This window comes from Amblyomma mixtum, chromosome 3 (genome assembly GCF_055824585.1).
Source record: "Amblyomma mixtum isolate Tamu chromosome 3, ASM5582458v1, whole genome shotgun sequence".
Lineage (NCBI taxonomy): Eukaryota > Metazoa > Arthropoda > Arachnida > Ixodida > Ixodidae > Amblyomma > Amblyomma mixtum.
In genome coordinates, this window is record NC_143014.1 from 40,582,898 (window position 1) to 40,605,878 (window position 22,981).

The window sequence follows — 22,981 nt, forward strand, 5'->3', positions numbered from 1 at the left end:
CACCGGGACAAGAGACAAGCGCTGACTTACAACTGGTTTTTATTTCGAAGAAACCCTGCTTCTTAAACCTTCTTCACCCCCTCAAAAAAACACATGCATCACTACCATATAGTTCAAGCGTCCAAAAAAACAAGACAAATAATCACAGATTTATAATCACATTTTTAACATGTCAATTTCTTTCTTAGTCAAAGCAACAGACGGCATGCTGACACAATCGTCGCGCAGACTCGCTATCGAAGCTGCCTCGATTATTTCCCGGACTAACTGGTCTTTGTGATTAGCCAAAGCTTTACGTTTTTGGAAAACAGGTGCACAACTTGTTGAAGGGCAATTTCCAAAAATGTAAAATGTAAAGAAAGAAATTGACATGTTAAAAATGTGATTATAAATCTTTGTGATTATTTGTCTTATGATTTTTGGACGCTTGAACGATATGGTTGTGACGCAGGTGTTTTTTTGAGGGGGTGAAGAAGGTATAAGAAGCAGTGTTTCTTCGAAATAAAAACCAGTTGTAAGTCAGCGCTTGTCTCTTGTCCCGGTGTTTTGCGCTGTTCCGTCACAAATGAATAACCAACATGCCCAAGCTGCTGTCCTGGCTGTTATTTGATATCGGCGAACCCAACGGCTGACGGGCTATCAATTGCCTCTCGAGGGGTAAGCACGATAAAGGCCGTTTTTATTTCCACCTCCATCGATCCCATTAGTGCCGACGTGTGCATTACACCGAATACATCTTGGGGTGCCCAAATCATACCAACTGGGGAAGCAACAAATGAGCTCAAATTTCGCTAACCAACACAAGCACACTCGGCGGAACCCGTTCGCCAACGAGCTCCTTGACGACACCAGTGTACAAAGCGGCGCCAGTAAAGAACACAGTGCGAAGCCAACCTTTGTAGGAGGCACTTCGCGAGCGTGGCGTGACATCAGGGCGCGGTCCGGCAGACAAATGGCGAGGAACGCGGCGCCTTTGGCTGCGGCCGCCTGCCAGCCTCCCCCGCGCGCTTGTCGCCAGCGCGTGGGCGTCGCTGTACGACGACGTCTCCAGGAAGCGCGCAGCGAGAAATCCGTTCCAGGATATTCCTTCTTTCGGCTAGCGAACTGTCCCGCTCAGCCTTGGACACGCGTGACGAAAGGGGATGAGGTGAGGCGAATCCGCGATGGCCACGCTCGCCGCGCGAGCGAAATGGGAACAAAATCAGAACTCGGAGGAACAAAAATGTAGGGCACCGGCAAGCACAATGACAACTCTCGGGGTTACAAAGGACGGGGTTCTTCCCGCTTCTGACGACGGTAACCAGCCGCAAACCTTTTGGCGCGACTTGTCGAGCGTGCAAGAACTGAGATCAACGGTACAATGCCGCGTTGGAGACGCCGCTACAGCGAGAAGGGAGGCGAAGGGGGGATTAGACTGCGAACCGGCGGAAACGGAACGGAACCGCTTCTATAAATCGTGGCAGCGCTCAAGGACTTTTGAGAAGGGGCGAGGGAGGGACGACTGCGGCGCTGAAACACGGCGCCAGGGGTGTGCGCCCGGGCGAGGCAGCAGAGCCGGCAGGTGCGAGCGCTCCCGAGCGGCGGCGAAAGGGCGCGACGCACGTATGCACACACGACAGCTCTCGGGGCCCGGAGTTTGCGCGTGCTCCCGGCCGTCCCCATTAGCGGCGGACAAAGGCGCGGTATTAATTGCCCATCCGTAGGCGGAAAACAGGGGCGCGGAAGCTTTCCGGCAGAGCGCGCGCCACTGACCCGGCTGAAGGCAGCGGGAGGGGGTTCGCATTCGACGGCTCAGCATCGTGCCACTACACAATCGGGATGCGAGCCATCTCATTCACACACTCACCACCCGTGAAGCGCGCGTTGTAACGCGAATGAGAGAGGGAAGATGCAAATGCGACTATTTATCTCTGCCTGTAGAATAGACGCCTGGATCTGCTGGCACATGGCCGAAACAAAACACCAGCCCAGAAAACGCGGACCCAACCACGAAGAAGGTGCGTACTGGTAAAACAGAGCAAAAATGAAAAAAGACCGGCCACAAGAAAGGAAGACACAGTGCTTGACCTGTTTATTTCTTTCCTCTGGTCCGTCGTACTTTATTTTTTCCCCCGCTGTTTTACCAGTAGGAATCTTTACCAGCTCGCCAAACTCAAAGTTTTACAAAGAAGGTGCGCAGAACGAAGGCCGGATTTAGGTTTAATGCGGACAAGCACCGCAAACAGAGCATGCGTAAATAACAGTGCGGACTCACCGCAACACGAGCACGTGGTACGTATTTTTTTTTATTAAGCACTCATATCTTAGCTGCACGACCACCATTAGAATAGCGAACTCCGTCCCGTTGCTATGCTCCGGTATGCGCCGGCAACACATGGGCGGGCGGAAAAGGCAGCTTCCTCCTGAGCTCGCGGCTGACTAGGGTTTCGATCAAGAGGAGGAGCTCGGGCAGCCACATCTCTTGCTACACCGCACCGGCTGCCCTTGCATGTACTGTGAGTCGACCACAGCACCTTTTCCAGATGGAAGGAAAAAAAAAAAATATTAGATCTAAGCTTACTTCCTTAGTGCGTTAATCAGCGAAAGCTGATGGCATTACCGGCCGAGAGCTCTAGAGTGACAGGCCCATATTAGAGCGATAGCTCTACCCCTCCCGTGCAAAGCTGAAGGTCATGTGGCTATGAAATTTGACCTTCAAACCAGGAGGTGTGGAGGCTTAGCTCTGACGTCATGCCACGTGACTCGCCACGCATCGCCGCAGCTGCGCGCGTTGAGCCGACGGCGCTCGCCTCGCAATATCGAATCACGTGACTGGCTGCGCCTCGCCACAGCTGCGTATGCGGAGCTGACGGCGCTCTCGCAACTGCCAGAAATCGCGGGAGGTGCCGTTCGCTATAAAAAAGCACGTGGCTACCTTCGTGTGCTTTACCTTAACAGAGCTTTCGCTCGTCTTACCAGGTGCAGCCGGGCTGAACCACAGCTAATTTTACGTTTCACAGGCGACAGTCCGGTTCGGCGTCTTACAGGGACGTTTTGGCGTCCATACACTCTAAACACGAGTACGCCTATGTGGGAGTAAAGAGGGGGTAATCTGTCCTCTAAAGGTAGTGCGATAGAGGGCATCTCACTTCCTTTTTATTCCTATGTGTTTAGAGTGTACGCTCACGTGCATACTCGGCCATCATTACTCGACTTGCGGTCATCGGTTCGATCGCACACTTCAAGGACTCCGGCCCGCTTGCACGAAGAAAATAGCCTAGTTCCCAGTGTTGTCTTATTCGCAGTATAAACCCTCCGTTGGTTTTGAGGAAAGGAAGGGTGCATAATGGCTCCCGGGGTCAGTGGACACCAACGTTGGTGGACACCTCAATCGCGCTTTGAGGCACGTGGCGGCGGTGTTCACCTACAAAAACGCGTTACAGCTGCCGTTGTATCCTCCCAAATTGCTTCTGCTAAACGGCTTGTACAAAACTATTACAGCTTTCGCTGTAAAAATGAAATTTGTCTCGCAGTACGCCTGAAGTAGTATGCAGGTTCAGTGAGTTGTGTGACTGATGAGGCTTTATGCAGCGGCAGCCTCTAGAGCAGCCCACGGTTCCTCAAGACGAGTTGGTCGGCGCACAGGCGGCCGCGACAACCGCCCCAACGCTCACAACGGCAGAGAGAGGCGCAGCGATGACCGCCGATGCTGACCTCCCCGAACGAGAGTGGAGCCGGCGGTGTTGCGGCACAACCGGGTCGGCGAACGACGCGCGCAGCGAGAGCGCGCTTGTTTTGGGAGACTCCGCTTGGGAGGGGGTTGCCCCGGCCAGCAGCGGCAGGAACAGGGCCGAAAACGTGCCTTTTCCCGTTTCTAAATTTGTAACGCCCGTGAGCCGAGCGCGCGCTCCTCCACAGGCAGGCGGGCCCCCAACCGAGCGCTCGAGTGGAAATCCGGTGGCACGTGACGCAATTATTTATCGGCCGCCGCCGGCGCATCTTGCATGTACCACACCACACACCGACACCCTTCGGCGCCACCGGTTGCCGCTGCCGGTGGGAGAGGGGGCAGCTCCCACACACGGCCGCACACCTGGCTGCGCGTTTTCCCCGTCGGGCCCACGCCGCGGCCAAACGTCGGTCGGACAGGCGGCGCAGCAGCGAGTCGCAAGCGCGGCGCCCTATTTACTCGAGCCGCACGGGAAGCGAGAGCTGGGGGCGCTGCCTCAGCAAAGGCGAAGATGCCCCGAAACGGGCCGTTAGCACAGACATTCTCACTGCTCGCACACGGTGAGCCACGTGATCCCGGAAGGGAGCGCATCTGAGTTTCCGGTTTCGACATACAATCCACCACCACAACTAGCTGTAAACCCCAAAACAAGTATAGCTGTTAAAAAGATGCAAGCAGCGCACCACGCCACTTGAGCGAGTCTGCGAACCTCCACCACAGTGCCTCGGTGTTGCTGCTGTGTTTGCCGCCGTTGGACTACCCCCTTTCCGTACCCCTACACCTGCAACGTATGGCGACTGAAGTGACGCTACGGGAGTCGCATGAGAGCCAAGCAATTTTTTAAAGGCACACTCTCTTCCCACTCATCCAAATCGTCACCCATCATAACACTCTTTCTTGTCCTCTTCCATGGTGCACATGTTGATGATGCAGTTCGTATCAGAACATACGGTACCCTTGCTCCTGGAGTGCCCCTTTCAGCACCACTAGGTATAGGTGTATGTATAGCGTCGGGAAAGGCATGTGGCGCGTTAGTGCCATCGCAGTGGCGTTTGCCTCGCCGGAGAGAAAAGCGAAAACGAAGCAATTTTTAAAGCAAGGATTGAGCATATGCACCCTCCCCGAGGGCCTACGGGTTTCAGACCAGGCTATGACACCACACCTGGCGTTACCCGATTTGAAAAGCGCGCACTTTGGTGGAGATCGCGACACGTTTTCAACACAGCGGCAATTCGAATAAAGTGACTTCGTTTCAACAGAGCTGATTCGATTGAATGGGTCGCGGAAGGTCATGTAGAGGTGATCAGCGCTGTCATTTCTTTGTGAAAGAATCGCCGGCAGCCAGCGCTTGTTCCCTTCTTTCTTTCTTACTTATTTATTGCAACTTTTTTTTTAGGGCGCGCGTGCGTACCAGCCCTTTCTGCGACGTGGGTTTCGTTGTGACATCATCCACCTCGCCCAACACGCAGACCTTGCAAAAATCCACCGCCGGTCAGGGCATGTCTGTTGGCACAGTATATGCACCAATAGCAATGCAAATCTGGTAGAGGACAACCTAACTAAGCACCCCTCCGTCAGAGGAACAGGATGAGTGACGTAGACGGGAGCGCGGCGGAAGCCAGTATAGTCAGAACAGCGCATCCGCAGAGAGTCTGCGTACATCGAAAGAAGCGCAGCGTAAACGCACCACCAACGACCAACGGGAGCGGCTCAAGGGGGGAAGTCGATTCCCCAGCGGGAGTACGAAGCTTTTTACCTTATAACGATGGATTTGGACCTCGGACTACATGAAAACAAGACAGCAGAGCCACTGGCGGCAGCAGCACTCCATCGCGCTCCCGCGGACGCAATCATCGGCGACGTCGGGGGACCGGGCTCTGACGTGCGCGCAAATAAGTTGAGCCCCACGGCTGTCCAGCAGCCACCGCTGCCGTCATCGCCGAGGAATCATCAAACCATCGTCCGGGCTCGCTCCGGGCCCGGGGGAAAAGGCTGAATGATTCGCTGCGCTCCCTTATCAGCCAATTAGCCGTTCCTCCGGCGGTCCCGTTTCCAGAGCGGGAATAAGACACGCGCGCGGATTACATGCCCCGGCCTCCGCGCGGGACCGTCCTCCCACGCTGTTTTCGTTGCTGTCCACTGCCTCTCCAGTACGAGGCAAACACACAAGACGAGCGCGCGTCATTAGGCGTAATTTTAATGAGATCGCCGACGAGCGATGCACTAACGATGGCGACGACGGCGGGAGAAACTTCCGCCAGGGGGACCCACTTCCGCAAAGCTTCGGGGCTTGCTTGCGCTATTTGCAGCGGACTGCGTTCGGCGCATCTGCCTGAACGTGCGTCGATCGGGCACCAGCGCTTTCAGCTTCGCTGAGCTAGCGACGGGAAATCGCCCGCGCGTGGTCGCCCAGACAACTTCCCGCGCCTGCATATAGTATGCGCACGGGTCAGATGTGGCGTACGTGACGAGAGGAATTCAATCGTCGCGCAAGCTTGAATGTGCGCGAGCACGCAAATACACGCACACGAAAAAGTTGGGGAGGTAGCGCGTGCACGTCCGTCTATGGAAAAATTGTATGGTAACCTATGTCCGTCTATGGCCTTTTATGATCATCCTACTGATAAATCTACTAAAAAAATCAATGACTCTAAAACTATAGGTTCGGAACCATACAACTGTTTTTAGCTGTCTACGGGAAAGTACATCGGCCTGAAACTACAGCTAAAGACGGCCATCGGAAAGGCTATAGCTATTTGGGACAAATACCTATAGCCGGGCATAGCTTATTTTTGTATGCGTCGCAGCGCTCATCTCAAAAATCGCTACTCTAAAACAATTCTCAGGAGACCGCGCAAAAACAAGATGACACTAGGAACTAAATATGTAAGCGCCAGGGTCGTGTTACATACGCAACTTTTCCCACTTCGTGTTGCCAGTACGCCGCACCGAACTCAGCTGACCCCTCAGCGCTTCCTAAAGCCCAAAAAGTCGACCACGCAGAGCTTCCCGCTCGACGAGAAAGAAAGGAACGGTTGCGGGACTATTTCTACAAAGTAGCGTGTCCGTCCCTAAGTTGTCGGCCAGAGCCACGTGCCGGTGAGATTACGGGGCTAAGCTGAAGCCGCGTCGGTGACAGAGTCGGCTTCCCGCGACGATCAGCCGCCGCCGGGGAAGCCGGCAAGAAGACGACGCGGCGGGGCGAGCGGGGGTCGGAAGCGGACAGAGCCGCCGCTCTCTTCCGGCGCGACCTCTCCGCGCTCCCCGCGCTGGAAAACGCAACAGCGGCAGCTAGTGTGTGACCCCAGTGGAAGAAGACATGCTCCCTCGCAGGAAATCAGGGCCGACTCACTGGAAGCGCGCCGAGCGAAACGCGCCTCTCTCCCCGCGGCCGTTCTTTCTCGGGCGCGCCTGGCCGCACCACGTTGAGTGATTGGCCCGATCCAGGGTAAACAAGCCCGCGCGCGCCGGGAATCGAGAGATTCCGAATGAAAACAGCGCAACCCGCGCTGGGAGCAACGGGCGGAGGAGGGGGCGCAAGAAAAAGAGAACGCGAACAGGCGCGCGACCGTGTGTTGAAACACGGGGGCCCGCTCCGCGCGCGCGGTCGCTCTGCCAGGAAGGAGAGGCGCGCTTCCGCTCCTCAAAACAAAAACCCTGCAGCGAAATGTCAGCGGTGTACACACGGGCCGCCTCTTCTCTCCCTTCCGCGACTGTTGCCCCCGCGTCGTATAAGCCGACTCGGCGGAAGAAAACAAGCGCCGCTATTTATTACCGCCTTCCTTCCCCGGGAGAATAGGGACAGTGTTCGGCGACAGTGGCCGCGAACCGATATTCCTCGTGCAGGCCGAATAAATAAGCCGAGAACGCATAAATCAGAGCGCCGTTCCCATGCGCCCAGCTACAATCCCCGCGACGGGCCCCTTGCAAGCACTCCGCCTGCCCATCTTTTCGTAGATTTAACAGAGGGAACGTTGAAGGACCCGAGGAAGCTTGGCCGAGCAATGCGGTGCTGGCGAGAACGCGTAGCATAAAGGTCCATCACAATTTAGCGATCCGGTGGCGCGTCACCGGACACTCCGATTCGCCAGAGAGCCGCGTCATTAGGGAAATGCAGTCGCGTGAAAGGAGAGGCAGCGCGCGCCGTACTCTCACCTTGAATGCGCGCGCACAGGCAGAGGCTTCCGATCGGGTTGCAGCCGCGTGGCGCGACTGAGAGGGCAAGGCTGCCGCCCCACCGGGGAAGGAGGGGCGACACCGGTGCAGGCGCCAGAACACGGAAGCGGGGGAAGAAGAGTGCGGATGCCTGCCACGGCGCCGCGTCGGCGGCTACTGCGAACGAGAACGGTGTCCCATTCGCAGACTAACAATGGGGCTGCCCTTCGTGCTGCGTCCCCAAACACGCCCAGCACGTGGCCGGCGATTAAACTGATGCCTCGATCCGTATCCTTTACACAATGTGCCCCGTCCTGCTCTCTCTACTGTCTTCTTTTGAGGCCACGGAATGATTCAGATGCCTGTCGTTCAGTAAGGCAGGCGCGCTCAACCACTAGCACCACCACCCAGATACGCACATGTCCGAATGACGGCTCGCCAATGTAGTACTGCTGGCCCGCCGTTTAAAACGCTGCTATCAGATGTCTCCAACCAGATCTCATGCCGTGGATGAAAGTTGAAGTACGTGTCTGGGCCCAGTGTATGCTCACACTACCCAGCACTAGCGTCATCCCTTACGTTAGACGTTAATTCAAAGGTATTAAAGATGCGCAAAAACTCATTCGACGGTCTAAGCGCGAGAAAACCACTATGAACGCATCACATGGGCTGAAAATGGCCTCAAGAACAACTATACCCATTCCTTGTCCCAAATGCTAGCATTGAGAAGGGAGGTTATGTGAAGCAAGAAAAAGAAACTACAAATGGTGACAAATACAAAGCAGCAACAAAGAACTACGCAATGAACAAAAATGTATAACGTTGTGCAGCATACTGTGCGTACTAGCGCTCACACGACCTGTGGTGGAGAAATGGCACCGGGAAAACCATTCCAAATTGAAAGGCATGTGGCAATGCAAGTAGATTGAAAGCACGTGTCCTGACAAAAAAAAAATTTAAAGCCAATCGCTTCTACTGATGCGGCGGAGTCTGCACTAGCGTAGAGATTACTTTTGCGTGATAGATTTTTGTTACGAACCCTCTTCCACCCGTGGATTTTCGTTCACATCAATCACAATTCAAGAGGTTTGCAAACTGTTTAATTATTCTCGTTTTTGAGGTTAAGAGGTTTTAACGAGAACGACTCTGCTTTCGCTGGCTTGCGATTGCGACGAGACAGAGTGGATGCTGTAATACAGCGTCGAAGCGGCGGCCTATAGCGCCTTAGTGGCTATAACACATCCGCCTCATGTTCGGGAGGTGCGGGAGATGCTTGGCTTGTTTTTCTGATGCGCCTTTTTGCGATTATTTTCCTGTTATTTTCATCTATTTATTTTATTTTTACTGATTCAATTTTTCTGTCGCACCTCTCCGCTTTGCTAGGGGCCCTTCGGTGGCAGAGGACTCAACTTCAAACGTAGTACACCACCGTGTTTTTCGAAGTGGAACGCGCACGCATGAAAGTCGGTGAAGATGAGTGGTCTGAAGCAGCGACAAGCGAAGCTGCTCTGTTCGTGCTGCCGAGGGTTCGAATCCCACCCGGGCTATAAAAGTATGAGTCAATTTTTTTTTCTGCTGCCTTTTTCGCTGAGGCTTCACACACCGCCGACGCCGGGTTTGTGCGAGATGACATTACTGTACAGGCAGCGGAATAAAATACGCTCGATTACGGCCTCGCTGATTACGAGGCCGTCTCGACATGCGCTGTGGGGCTTCCAAGGGAAAAAGGGAGATTGATGCATTTGTGAAGGAGACATGAAAGACTAATAGTGCGACGAATTTCCAGAGAACTCGACAGGTACCGTTTGATATCTGCGTTACTTGCGTTTAAGCCACAGTCACGCGAGACAAAGCGAGCAGTCGTCCTGAATGGAGTCCAGCATCGCAATTGAATAAGTGTGACGTGGAGGCCGCACTGGTGAAGCGAATTCTAGGTGAGCGCGGACGAATTTTAGTTGTGCGGATGCGGAATTCTAGTTGGCGAAGATTTTTAAGTGTTCACAATGATTTGGTACAGATGGCGGTTGCGTTTGTCGAGCGTGACAAGTTAGGGGTGGGATGCACGGGTGGGGTTTTGTAGAATGAAATCTATGATACAGCGATGTTATTAGCTAAATGAGAAGTGCGAGTTGGAACATTTACGGGTGAAAGAAATTAATTTGCATTCAGTCGAATTTAAAGTCTCCGATCGTTGCACTAATTACGACATTAAGGTCAGAACTCGGTGCTGGGTTTCGATCACCAGTGCCGCCGGATACCCACCGGTTTTCTGATGGGTAGCAGATTTCCCCCGGCCTGGTGCTCGGCTCTTCTGAGGCGAAATGCTTGGAAAAGGGCCTTTGGTGACGTCAGCACGACGTAATACTGCAGCCGTCGCCACCGCACAAGCTGGTACAAGCAGAGTGCCTGCAGGTGAAGGCGCCTGCCACGGCCTCTAGGAAATGAAGTTGTGCTAACCCTATGCTTCGCCAACGTGGTACTGCCAAGAATTCTTGCACAAAGAAACACAAAATCAACAGTTCATTGCTTCAGCAAGCCTTGGAATCTATTTAAAGACAATGCTTTTTTTTTCTTTTCAAGGCTCTTTTCAAGGCTTTTTCACGGAGCGATGCCTGCGAGTTACAGTTTTCATAGTTTCACTGTATACATAAATATTTGTTTCCCTTTTTAACTGGTGTCCTAAATATTGAGTTTGCATTCTTTCATAGATTTTCCCTCTTGCTTGGGCCTAACAAGGCAGTCAGTTTTGTATAAATAAAAATAAATAAAGAAAAAGTAACAGCGGTCATCATGCCACCGGTTGGAATCATGTGATCTGAAAGGATCGTTTGTGCCAGGTTAACCCGCCGTCTATTTGGTGCGCAGAGTGATCGCTGGGTACCTAGAGGCGTTACCATAATAGCTGCTGCTGCGGCCTCCCTATGCGAGGGAAGGGAAAAGCTAAGCATTGCGCTACCGCTCTCAATATGGGCTACAACGCACAAGATGCGGTAAGGGCTCAGTTCGCGTCGCAGAACGATCTTATATGAATTCAGCCGTCGGTGAAAAGAACAGAGCACCTTAAAACTTGAAAGCACAAACTGTTCGGCGAGTTGCATGATGGACGTGAAGCAGCGCAACGGCACACGGCCTAAGAGAGAAGAGTAGAAACGGACACAACACAGTGCTGAACTAACAACTGGCATTTATTTGGCGCGGTGCGCATAGAAATACACGTAAGGCAACCAAAAAATCAATGACAACCACCGCAGTGAACACACTCATGCACCAGGAACCCCGCAAGGCAACAACGGCGAAGTCATACATTCAAGAAACGAAATTCTTTTCCCGATAAATATATCGACGGGGCACTTACACCCTGCTTCTTGATCTCTGTGGCCTCAGTTATTTCTCGACACCGCTGATCTTTGTTTCTTGCAACAACTCGGCACTTTTCGAAATGCGGGATACACTTGCATGTTCTCTCTTAGACAGTGTGCAGTTGCGCTGCTTCATGTCCACCTTGGAACTGTAAACTGTGGCGTTTTAACGTCCCGAAGCGACACGTGGGTTATGTGGGACGCCGTAGTGAAGGATTCCGGATTACGTTAGACCACCTGGGGGTTCTTTTATGTGCGCTGACCTCGCACAGCACACGGGGGGCCTTACGCGTTTCACCTCCATCGAAATACGACCGTCGGACCGGAATCTAACCCGCGACCTCGGGATCAGCAGCCGAAAGCCACTGAGGTGGGTGGAAGAAATACCCTGCATGTGCAAGTCGGGTGTTTAAAGGCGTTTGCTAAAACCTCAGCTGGCTCACTCCAGATGCGTTGCAGGTCAATATTGAGAGCGATAGTACATTTAATCTCTCTTCTCGGGTTACACGTGCATACAGAAGCTTCGTAAGGGGAGCGAACAACTCCTGCAAGGAAGAACCTTGCTCAGAAAGGAACTGCAGGTTTATGTGCTCGAATATAAGGAATGACTTAAAGCGCTGTTTCGTTGAATGTATTGGAATATTGGCAAAAGATTTTAATTTTTAAAGCCGCGAGGCTTTCTGTGCTAATGAAGTGCTTGAGAAACTTCTGCGCAGGCAGCACACAATGCACGCGGCGCGGTGTTCTCACTCGTATCTGAAACGTCACGAAGTAGTCGAGTTAGCGTAATTCTTGCCTTTTGTCTCTCACCATCGTTGACATCGTTAGGCTGAGGAGACCAAACTTCGTCCTAGAACAAAGATGCGTCTTTGCAGCAAGCAAAAGCGCCACTGTCGGCTTCTTCGGCGTTTTTGGCACGTCGCTCGAACCGTCGAAAAGCGGCAATTTGACGGGACGGGACTGTTGCAACGACATACGCCGGATTTTCCGCCTCATGAGCCATACAATAATTTCGCATTAATAGAGTAGCTATACCACTGGCCACAGTGAAATTGATGACATTTCGAAACCGCTGCAGGTTTCCTGTTCACAATCAACAAGAACCAGCAGCTAATACAAAATTCGACTAATTTAACTTAAATTTAGCTATGGGCAGTGTTTGCTTTTTGTTTATTTCATGGAACTGAATTTCACACTCTAGAGCAGGCGAATCGCTCAAGCCAGCACGGCGGCTGAAAAAGAGAGCGCTGCTGTGATTATTGTTGCGAAAGCAACACTACGCGAGTCGCCGAGCCATATCGCGGAGCTGACGAAAGGCCATACTGCGCATGCGCGAGGAGCAGTGACGTCACACGGCGCGCTGCTGCCGTCGCTGCGCGGGTGACTCAGAGGTGCCGCCGCCGCCGAGCTCGCCAGTTGCGCATGCGCAGTAGCGGCTCATAGCTAGCGTGCCGGGGCAGCCGCCGCAGCCGCGCGCTCTCCACCGCCTCTCTCTCTTTCCTCCTTGCTTTCACAATCCTCCAGGCACTCCAGGTTTAACGAGAACTAAATCACGCTTGTTCTTCAATTGCACAATTTACACGTGCTGTCCGGTCGACACTGTCCGCCTCCAATTGGCGAGAGTAAAATAATATAATATTGCAAGTGTAAACGGATGAAGGGGCCACAATGTAGAAAATCTTGCTTGTTTGCAAAAACTTCCACCGTGTAAACAGTGATAGACATTGCAGGTGTTGCGCCTGTCACTCGGGTTATATTGAGAACAAAGAAGCAAGAAAAGTTGAGCGTCCTCGGTCGCCTGGATTTCAATTCATAAAGCTGTGCCCTTTTAAGTTTACCGTGCCAGTCATTTTTAACGGCCAAGCCTGTCGTCAAACATGATTACAGGTCTGAAGCCGCGTGTGTAGAGGCAAAAGTCCAGAAGAATATTCCGCTTCTACTGTTTTAATCACTCCCTCCTCTGATTAATTTCGGCGTTTCCTCGCTTCCATCTTCGCGTTTGTCGGCAGTCGGACGATGATATGTAACGGCAGTACGCGGCCTGCATAATGAAACTTTTATTCGGTTCCGTTCTCGCCTTCCGAGTGGCCGGTCCCGGCGATAGCGGACGTGCGCCTCGGCCTAAGCCAGTGACGGCGGGCTGAAATAATTGGAATGGAATCGTCATAAACTCCTCGCCCAGGATAATAAATCACCACTGCGCCATGCGCGTACGTCGCGACAAAGCGTGCTCGATACTGAGACAGTGACGCGCGTAAATTTCGCTACTCGATTTTCATGCTTGACTGTTTAAGGGAGGCGTAGCGCGAAAAAAAGACATGGAAGAGAGAGACACAAGACACAGGACCAGCGCTAACTTGCAACTGAAAAATATCAAGCGAATTCCCGAGTTCGAGGAACCAAACGCGCATGCCCAGCAACAACTGATTAGATGAAGCGGAAAGATAAACCTGACCTAGCACGACTCGAACACGACCTAATCACCATGACAAGAGCTGGACAGCCCCGTGCCAAACCTTCGAGCGGTAACGCGAAAGCGACTACTTAAAATTTAGAAAGATGGATTCCTTTCGAAGAAGAACTACCGACGTTCCACTGATGCACTTATCTCTTCCCAGCTTATGAATGAATGAAGCCTCAAGAACCTCCCTTGCTAGCTGTTCTTTAGAGCGACCAAGAACTTTAGTTTTCCCGGAAAGCGGATGACAACCGCAACTTGAGCAGTGCTTAGGCAGATTCTTACTTTTGTCTGATCTGAGGGACCTAGCATGTTCTCTTAGGCGTTCATTGAGGCAACGACCGCTTTGCCCTATATAAACACGGCCACAGCTTAAAGGGATCTCGTACACGACACCTACTTTGCACTCAACAAACTTAGTTACATGATTAACACTGCAAGCCGGTGTCTTCTGGCTTCGACTTGAAAGTGCACAAAGGCTCGACAATTTGCGAGGAGCCTTGTCCACACCAAACTTTCCCGCTATCCTTTTCAAGTTATGAGATACGCGGTGAATGTAGGGTACCACCTCGTATTTCTTTTCCTTTTTCTCATGTTCTATTCCATTGCTGGAATCAGGTTTCTTTTTTTGGTTTCGCAACTTCTTAAGCAAACCCTCAACAACAGCAGTGAGCAACGACGCAGGGTAGCCTGCATTCCTGAGGCGTGTAGCCTGCAGATCAAAACTCAACTCCACTTTGTGGAGACACGACATGGAAAGCGCAGATCTAAAAGACAGAGAAGCAATGCCACGTTTGACAAGTTTTGAATGTGAGGAAAGAAAAGGTAACGGTGCTTTTTTCGAGCGTGGCATATAGGCCCAACAAATGTGGCTTGTCAAGTTAAAATGCAACCTTAGATCTAAAAACTGTAGAGAGTCATTATGTGGTAATTCAAAAGTAAAATTCATGGTCTTGGATACGGCACGAAACCGCTCCAGGACCGAGTCAACAATAAGCGCAAGGTTGTCTTCCCTTAGTTGTAACAGGACCAGGAAGTCGTCGACATACCTAAAAACATGAACCACGCTTTCATTCCTCACAATCTGATTAAGCTCACGGTCAAGTTTTGCCAAAAAGATTTCGCATAAAACAGGCGCTACACTAGAACCAATACAAATGCCTCGTTTCTGGACAAAAAACTTCTCCTGAAAGCTAACAATCGTGCAGGTCAAGTAAAACGTGAGCAGTTCCAAAAAAAAAAAAAAAGGCCCAGTTTGCCATTCAGCAAAACTTTAAAGAAACCGCCTTAAAACCCAGAAAAGTCAAGACCCTGGCTGTTGCGCTCCTGAAAGAGCTGAACTTGGAAAGGCTGAGGAAGAGTGTCGAGAAGAGCGAGGGCCACGTTTTGAATGTCTTCTTCAGTGTAAAAACACACAAGCCACAGTGCCCTTTTAGGGCGATTGTTACGGAGCGGGGCTCGTGGCATGCAGAAGCGAGTAAGTTTTTACAAGTTCACCTGAGCAAACTACAATTTGAAGACCCCTTCAGAGTGAGCAGTGCGGACCAAGTAGTTGATGTGCTTCGTCATGACCTGCGGGGCGCGAACAGTGGCTTCTCCATAGACATTGAAGAACTGTTCTATTCAGTGCCACATGATGAACTTCTTACCGCAGTTCGTGAAAGCATTGACTTGTCTGGAAGTGTGGCTTTCCGCAACAGTTGCGGTTTAACGGTGGAGGCTTTTTTGGAACTGCTCACGTTTTACTTGTCCTCCACGATTGTTAGCTTTCAGGAGAAGTTTTTTGTCCAGAAACGAGGCATTTGTATTGGTTCTAGTGTAGCGCCTGTTTTATGCGAAATCTTTTTGGCAAAACTTGACCGTGAGCTTAATCAGATTGTGAGGAATGAAAGCGTGGTTCATGTTTTTAGGTATGTCGACGACTTCCTGGCCCTGTTACAACTAAGGGAAGACAACCTTGCGCTTATTGTTGACTCGGTCCTGGAGCGGTTTCGTGCCGTATCCAAGACCATGAATTTTACTTTTGAATTACCACATAATGACTCTCTACAGTTTTTAGATCTAAGGTTGCATTTTAACTTGACAAGCCACATTTGTTGGGCCTATATGCCACGCTCGAAAAAAGCACCGTTACCTTTTCTTTCCTCACATTCAAAACTTGTCAAACGTGGCATTGCTTCTCTGTCTTTTAGATCTGCGCTTTCCATGTCGTGTCTCCACAAAGTGGAGTTGAGTTTTGATCTGCAGGCTACACGCCTCAGGAATGCAGGCTACCCTGCGTCGTTGCTCACAGCTGTTGCTGAGGGTTTGCTTAAGAAGTTGCGAAACCAAAAAAAGAAACCTGATTCCGGCAATGGAATAGAACATGAGAAAAAGGAAAAGAAATACGAGGTGGTACCCTACATTCACCGCGTATCTCATAACTTGAAAAGGATAGCGGGGAAGTTTGGTGTGGACGTCGTCTTCACGGCTCCTCGCAAATTGTCGAGCCTTTGTGCACTTTCAAGTCGAAGCCAGAAGACACCGGCTTGCAGTGTTAATCATGTAACTAAGTTTGTTGAGTGCAAAGTAGGTGTCGTGTACGAGATCCCTTTAAGCTGTGGCCGTGTTTATATAGGGCAAAGCGGTCGTTGCCTCAATGAACGCCTAAGAGAACATGCTAGGTCCCTCAGATCAGACAAAAGTAAGAATCTGCCTAAGCACTGCTCAAGTTGCGGTTGTCATCCGCTTTTCGGGAAAACTAAAGTTCTTGGTCGCTCTAAAGAACAGCTAGCAAGGGATGTTCTTGAGGCTTCATTCATTCATAAGCTGGGGAGAGATAAGTGCATCAGTGAAACGTCGGTAGTTCTGCTTCGAAAGGAATCCATCTTTCTAAATTTTAAGTAGTCGCTTTCGCGTTACCGCTCGAAGGTTTGGCACGGGGTTGTCCAGCTCTTATCATGGTGATTAGGTCGTGTTCGAGTCGTGCTAGGTCAGGTTTATCTTTCCGCTTCATCTAATCAGTTGTTGCTGGGCATGCGCGTTTGGTTCCTCGAGCTCGGGAATTCGCTTCATATTTTTCAGTTGTAAGTTAGCACTGGTCCTGTGTGTCTCTCGTCCATGTCTTTTTTTCGCGCTACGCCTCCCTTAAACATGCTTTACCAACTGGCTCAGAACACCACTTTGCTCAAGTTCATGCTTGAAGTTTGCCTCGGTCGAGTCCTGTGACAAGTGCTCTGTTATTCAGGACCACCTCGTCGCAATTGTTTTGGGTCTTCTAAATCTGTACTGATCCCTTTTCTGGAAACAGGCCTTTTCTATGACTAGAACCACGCGTTTTTTTGTTTTTTTTTCTTTTAGCGTGCCAGTGGGCTACAGCAGGGAGAGGAGCTTGAGCTATACCTTCTGCGACGCCGTCATGTGAATGCCAAGAATGCTCGCGCGGAGAGAGACACAAAATCAATAGCTCACTGCTTCAGCAAAGCTGTATAAAGAGAATATTTTCTTTTTTGTACATCTCGGCGCCCTGATCATAAACACGTTGCAATATGCTATCTGTATAGCGGCAGATTCACAAAATCTGAAAGGATCGCTGTTGCCAGATTAGTACGCTCTGCATTTCGTCCGCGGAGTAACGGGCATGCTGTGAAGAGGCGTTGCCATATTGGCTGCCACCCCAGTTAGCAGGAATGTGGAGAGGGTGAGCATGGGGAGTGCGGCCGCCCCGGCTTTCGCCCTAGAGTCATGCTTCCGCCCCGCTTCCCGGAGGGGAGCGGAAGTGACGTCATTTCTCCCGTCTTCCCCACCTAGGTGGCGTTCGCACTGGCATGCAGGTGACAACGGGTGAGTTTTCGTCGCAGCACACTACGCCGATGGCAAGGCCGTCTGCCCTGAGGAAAGTCCCCGTGCAGCTATCACTGTAAAAGTACGCGAGGGGCCCACTCGCTCTCTGAACTGACAAGAGCCGTGCCAGGCAGTTAGCGCTGACCGACCCCGTAACTGTAGACGAGCTGAAGATGCTCGCGCGACTTCACTTGGCGGCGACGCAATCATTTGCACAAGCCAGCAGGCAAGACCATTATCTGTGGAGCAGTTCATGCGTCGCTAAAAGCTGTTCAATTTTTTCCTTCTTTCTTGCTTTCGCGAAGTTGGCTCATCGTGCTAGCCTATGAACTGCGCTGGGACTCAGTCGCCGGCTCATGAAGGTGGCGGTTATGTTGAAAGTGAAAACAGCGCCTAATGAGAGACCGACAACGAAGTTTATTCTGTGCGAAAATCAACCCTCGGGTGGGGCGAACTCAACCATAGGCACTGGCCGGCATGTCGTCTCAATCTCAGAGAAAACTCTGCGTGAGAGCACCTTCAGCCTCCGCCCCAATCCCATGTACCCAAAGCTCCTGTCTTTTTGTGTCGCCGCCATAGTAGACTATTACCTGCTCACGCAGATTCTCCTTGCGATGGTTTGCAGCGCGGCCAGTGTGGCGCCGGTTCCGTGAAAATTGCGAATACCCGGCCCATTACTCGGGCGCCATTTGTGTACCCAGTTGCACCATACCGTGCCAGTACCCTGAACAATAGATGATCCGGCTCAGATTTAACGCCGAAGAACTTTTGCCCGAAATGCAGGGCAAGGTCAAAAGCGATCTGTAGCTACTACCACTTCGTGAATGCCACGCGTCAAAATTGGCAGGGGTGAGGGAAAACGCAACCGTGAACTCTTCTCGCTCCTGTCGATTCGGACCGTCGTGTTCAAACCTGTGAGTTGCCTGCAAACCCAAGCTGATAGGCTACCTCACTAAGAATTCAAAAACTTGGCTGGTCTCACTGCTCAAACTGAACGCCTAGCCAGGCCCATGCAAATAATGCAGGCCAATACAAATGGAGGGGAGAGGGTATCGCTTCCTACTTGACCGGCTCAGGTCGGCAACGAGGTTGTGCATGAACGGAAGAAGAGACGATCGCAACAATGGTAAGGAATGACACCAAGACGGCAGAATACAATCGCTGCAGCCGGAAGAAAGAGGAAAATAAAAAGCGGGGCGCCGGCAGGAAAACGATTTCCAACTAACGACGTAGCGCGGAAGTGTTTGTTCTTTCTCCGAGGCATCCGACCATGGCGCCCTGATGTATCGCAGGAAGAGAAGGCGGCCGACAGGCGACGCCGCCTCCTCCACTCTTTGTCCAAGAGCATGATGCATCTTTCAGCAGAATCGCGTCTGCTACTTCCATCAAGCCTCGAAAGAGACGGCGGATGAATAAAATAAGAGATAATGCAGAGGACGCGTCGCGGCGCCTTTGTGGCGACGTATCACTTGATCTCGGAGCTGCCGCCGAGTGGGCACCGAAGACAGCGGAAGCCGGCGCACGACGGAGCTGCATCTTCGCACCAGCGGTAAAGGCGCGATTCGCGTTCCTGACTCATCTTTTGACTCACTCCCCAGGGGGTCTTGGAAGCCCCCGAGGAGCCTCCGACGACGACGTCCGGCACCGGGCGAGCGGCCGCACTCTCCGCCTGGACAGCTCGCGACGCCAGGCACCGAGAAAGATCGAGGTCAGCTATCTTTCCGATGCCCGGCCCAGCTCCCCTCCCCCACTTCCTTTTCTCCATCTAGCGAAAACAAGCGCTCGCGGGAGAAAGCGGTCAAAACGAATTGCATCACCGCAGGGGAATTTGCAAAGGCGACAGTGGTCGCCTGCGTGCGTGCGATCGCAGGTTTTGACAAAGGCGGCCCGTCAGCCGGCACAAATCGCGGTGACGGCGTAGTCTCGCGGGAACCAAGACCGGCCGGAGAAAGACTGCCCCGCGCACAATGACGGCCGTCTCGGTCGTTCGCACGATGTCGCTACGAAAGAGTGTTTGACATCGAAATAAGGTGCAGCCACGGAAGAAATGCAGCCAGCACGAAACGATTCAGGAAACGGCGCAGTCACAATCAATCGCAAACACCGCTTCGCGTGGGACGCCTATCTGCATATATAATGGCCCCGCATATAGGTCACTGAAACGTGCCTCACTTTTATGAAAGGCACGTCCCGCAGCTTTTCCGCAGGACGCGCGCGGCCTTTGAACCGAGCGCCCACGGCGAACGAGCAGCGACAGCAACTTAACTTCGCCCACCGCGAGTACTTGTTCAAGCCTTTCACAAAATCAAATGCCGCGCTCCTAGCGAGCGCGGAAATGCACTCTGTTTTGTTTTTTTTTTTTTCCTACTTTCCCGATAGGGTTGCAGCGAGCAGCTGAGCTTCGTCGGCGACCACGCCGTTTCTGGCGGCGTCATTCGGGCTGCTATTCTAAACGCTGACTCGTGCAGACAGGCTCGCGTTTCGATGGCCCATGTGCCTGACATCTCGCGGGACAGCCCGGCCGCGGCTGGTGCAACTAACCAAGGCGCGCAGCCGCAGCGAGCTCGACCCCCGCTGACCCCAACTCCCCGGCGAAACAAACAGCCCCGGCGCATGTCTCCAAACAAACTTGCCTCTCCGGACAGCGGCGGCGGACCGTCACCGGAGCTGCGTCGTCCGGCTACGCAATCCGCTGCTTGACCAACCCGGGCTGCGGTCCGTGCGGTGTGGCCGAAGGATCAGGCACAACAACGTCCATGATTCGCGCACCACTGCCGGCCTACGACGTCGCCCGAGCAACTTTCGCGACTGGCCCGGCGCCCGCTGGTGCGCGGTGCGCCCTACCGAAAGCGCCGGCTGCACTTCTCTCTCTCCGTCAGCCCGGAGGAGAGGAGCCCCCTCCGGGCGAGTCCACTTACTGCGGCCGGGGGGAGATCCGGCAGGGATGCGCGCGCGCCAGCTGCCTCCGTCAGGTTGCGGTGCGCTATGCATGCACACCTTGCGCTGCTGTCTTCACCCTTCGGCGGCCCCTGTTGTCAAGTCAGCAGTGAGATCACTCGGTCGAGCGAGACAATGCCGCTAGAGCCGAGAAAGTGTAGGAACAAAAACTTCGACCACATGGCTGCAGCGAGGCGCGAGTGTCTGTGCGAAGAACGAAAGGCAAATGCAACAGGGTTCTCAGTTCCAAGTGCAATGACGTACTCCCGGTGATGGATTTATCGGTTACTCTTTGAGAGGGAGGTCCCATTTTAACCCTGTATTTTTTAATATTTTTCGTCGAAAAAATTGGGGTCCAACATGGTTTTTATATGTAAAATTTCTCACTTGTGCGGCTCCTTCCCCTCTCCCTTATATATCCGCCCCAACGTACGTCGACCAACCACATGGTAACTTATGATGGTCTGCGTTTTTCGATAAATAATTTAGCATCTGAACTTGCCCGCGAAAAACTGCAGTCGGCTGCGGCAGAACTTTCGTCAAGCCGAAGCGCAGCCTGTCAAATCAGCTGCTCCACTCACCGCGGCGAAAATTCTGATGCAGCCGAGTACAATTTTTCGCCGATTCCGGACAATTCCAGGCAAGTTGCGATGCTAAATTATTTGTCCTGTCTACCTTGTGGTCGGTGGTTAAGCCCAAATAGACCAGTAGTTTGCGCAGGATAATTTTTCACAACCCGGACTGATACGGAACACGCGATGCATACATATGGTGTGCATGATATGCTTAGCTAGGGCGTTATGAAAGTACTCCGCGGAAAATTTTGGCGAGGCGATGTGGATATAGTATATAAGTTGAAAAAGGGAAGCATTTTAGTAAGACATTTTATTTTTCGTATCCGTGTGTGCGTGCGTGTGTGTGCGCGCGTGTGTGTGTATATGTGACAGAGAGAGAGAGGAAGCGAAGAAATGCCAACCAATGAATATGAGTGTTCGCGCCTGTCTTTTCAGTGCTGAAGATAGCGGCCACCTCTCGCGATATCTTCCCCGTTCTTTCTTTCTTTTTTTTTTTTTTCCGCTCCGCTCGTTCAGGGACGGCTGCATGCCGAGTTCTTGCTATCCAGCGATATATATCCCTGAGCAAGATCGCAGCCAGTGTTTGAATGCCGAGCACAGCGCGTTTGCGGGCCGCGGGCGCCTTAATTGCTCTCGAAAAGGAAAGACTTCCTTTTGTTCAACAAATCTAATTAAATTGGCCATTGTGAGCGGCTCACTTTTTAACTTCCTGCGCGTAATGAAAAAGCCCGTCCTTTCTTGCCTAACTCGGGTATTTCGCCGCAAGTCCAAATATTACCCGGCCATTTCAACGCTGAATATTTCCTTCTTCGAGCTCGCTGCAGCAGCGAGATATCTCTGCTGTTCCTTTTTTTTTACGTTTAAGTCGCCCCCATTGTTCAGTACTTCGGTGTCTTTATTTTTGAGCTGTCATTACAGAAGCCTGCAGCGGTGGAGCGGTGTATATTGAACAAAGTTATAGTCTGATGAGCAGAAGCTTATTAACCTCGAAGGAGCTTCAGGCGCGTATTGTGGTCGACCAGGCAGAAATAAAAATCCCATTGTTCCCGTAGCCCTCGTTTCAAGGAAACGCAGTATATGGACTGCCAGACCGTTTTATTTTGTCGATAAAGACGCGCACTCCTCGGCTTCGTGCCTTCTTTGCGGCAGCCCGGAAAGGGAGGGTGCGCCCGCGGCGGACATGTCATTACGTGTTGCGCATCGCAGTGCAGGAGAGGATCGTTTCGGTAGATGGGAAGAGGCCTCACTTTCCGGGTATTATAATGCGCAGCCCCATTATCACACGAGGCGCTCGTTGACTAAATAAATTTGACGCGTGGGTTCTTTACAAAGCGACCCCCCACCCCACCCCACTCTCATACCTTTCCGCCCAGCCTATAAACATCAGACCCGGGCTGAAATACCGTTTTTGGGTTATCGTTTGAGTTCCATTCACTTTAAGCCAGTGGCAAAGGAATAAAGGCCTCAGCCCGCTTATAACCGGGTTCCAAATTAGATTGACGACGGCCAATGTAGATTTCCCCGGCTATGACAACGGTCCTTTTACAGCGTAATTGTAAAAGACGTGACAGGGATGCATAAGACTTGACGCCCGCGAGAAGGAGGGCATGTGCTAGAAGGGAACCATAAGGCAAAAACAAAAGCAGAGGCCCCCTTTAGGAAAAGTTGCAGCTGCTCCTCTTGCATATATAATCATGTGCCTAGTATTAGTGATACATAACATACGTCGTATATACTATGAGGTTAGTACGAAAGCTGAGGAAAGTACACATTCCTGCACTGACATCGTCACACCCTTTGACGCCGCTATATATATATATATATATATAGATAGAGAGAGAGAGAGTATGAAGGAAGCCAACAGTCACCGAAACCAAGCAGCATAGGGGAAGTTTCTATTTTTTTGCATTTGTGGTGTTGATCAATGGCAGAATATTACTGCGATTAATCTGTCGCTGAAAGGCAA

General features: G+C 51.9%; 1 protein-coding gene across 4 annotated transcripts in view; it reads right to left on the bottom strand.

Moving 5' to 3' along the window:
* The window catches only part of LOC149349830 (uncharacterized), an 80,942-nt gene extending 60,574 nt beyond the window's left edge, over positions 1-20,368 (bottom strand). For 3 of the 4 annotated variants that reach the window (XM_089578825.1, XM_089578822.1, XM_089578820.1), the window contains exon 1: positions 20,137-20,368. The gene's annotated coding sequence lies outside the window, so the exon portion shown is untranslated. Of the gene's footprint in view, positions 1-10,126; positions 10,287-20,136 lie in introns of all 4 variants that reach the window. The other variant, XM_089578826.1, reaches the window with a different exon arrangement.
* Between the last annotated feature and the right edge of the window lie 2,613 nt (positions 20,369-22,981).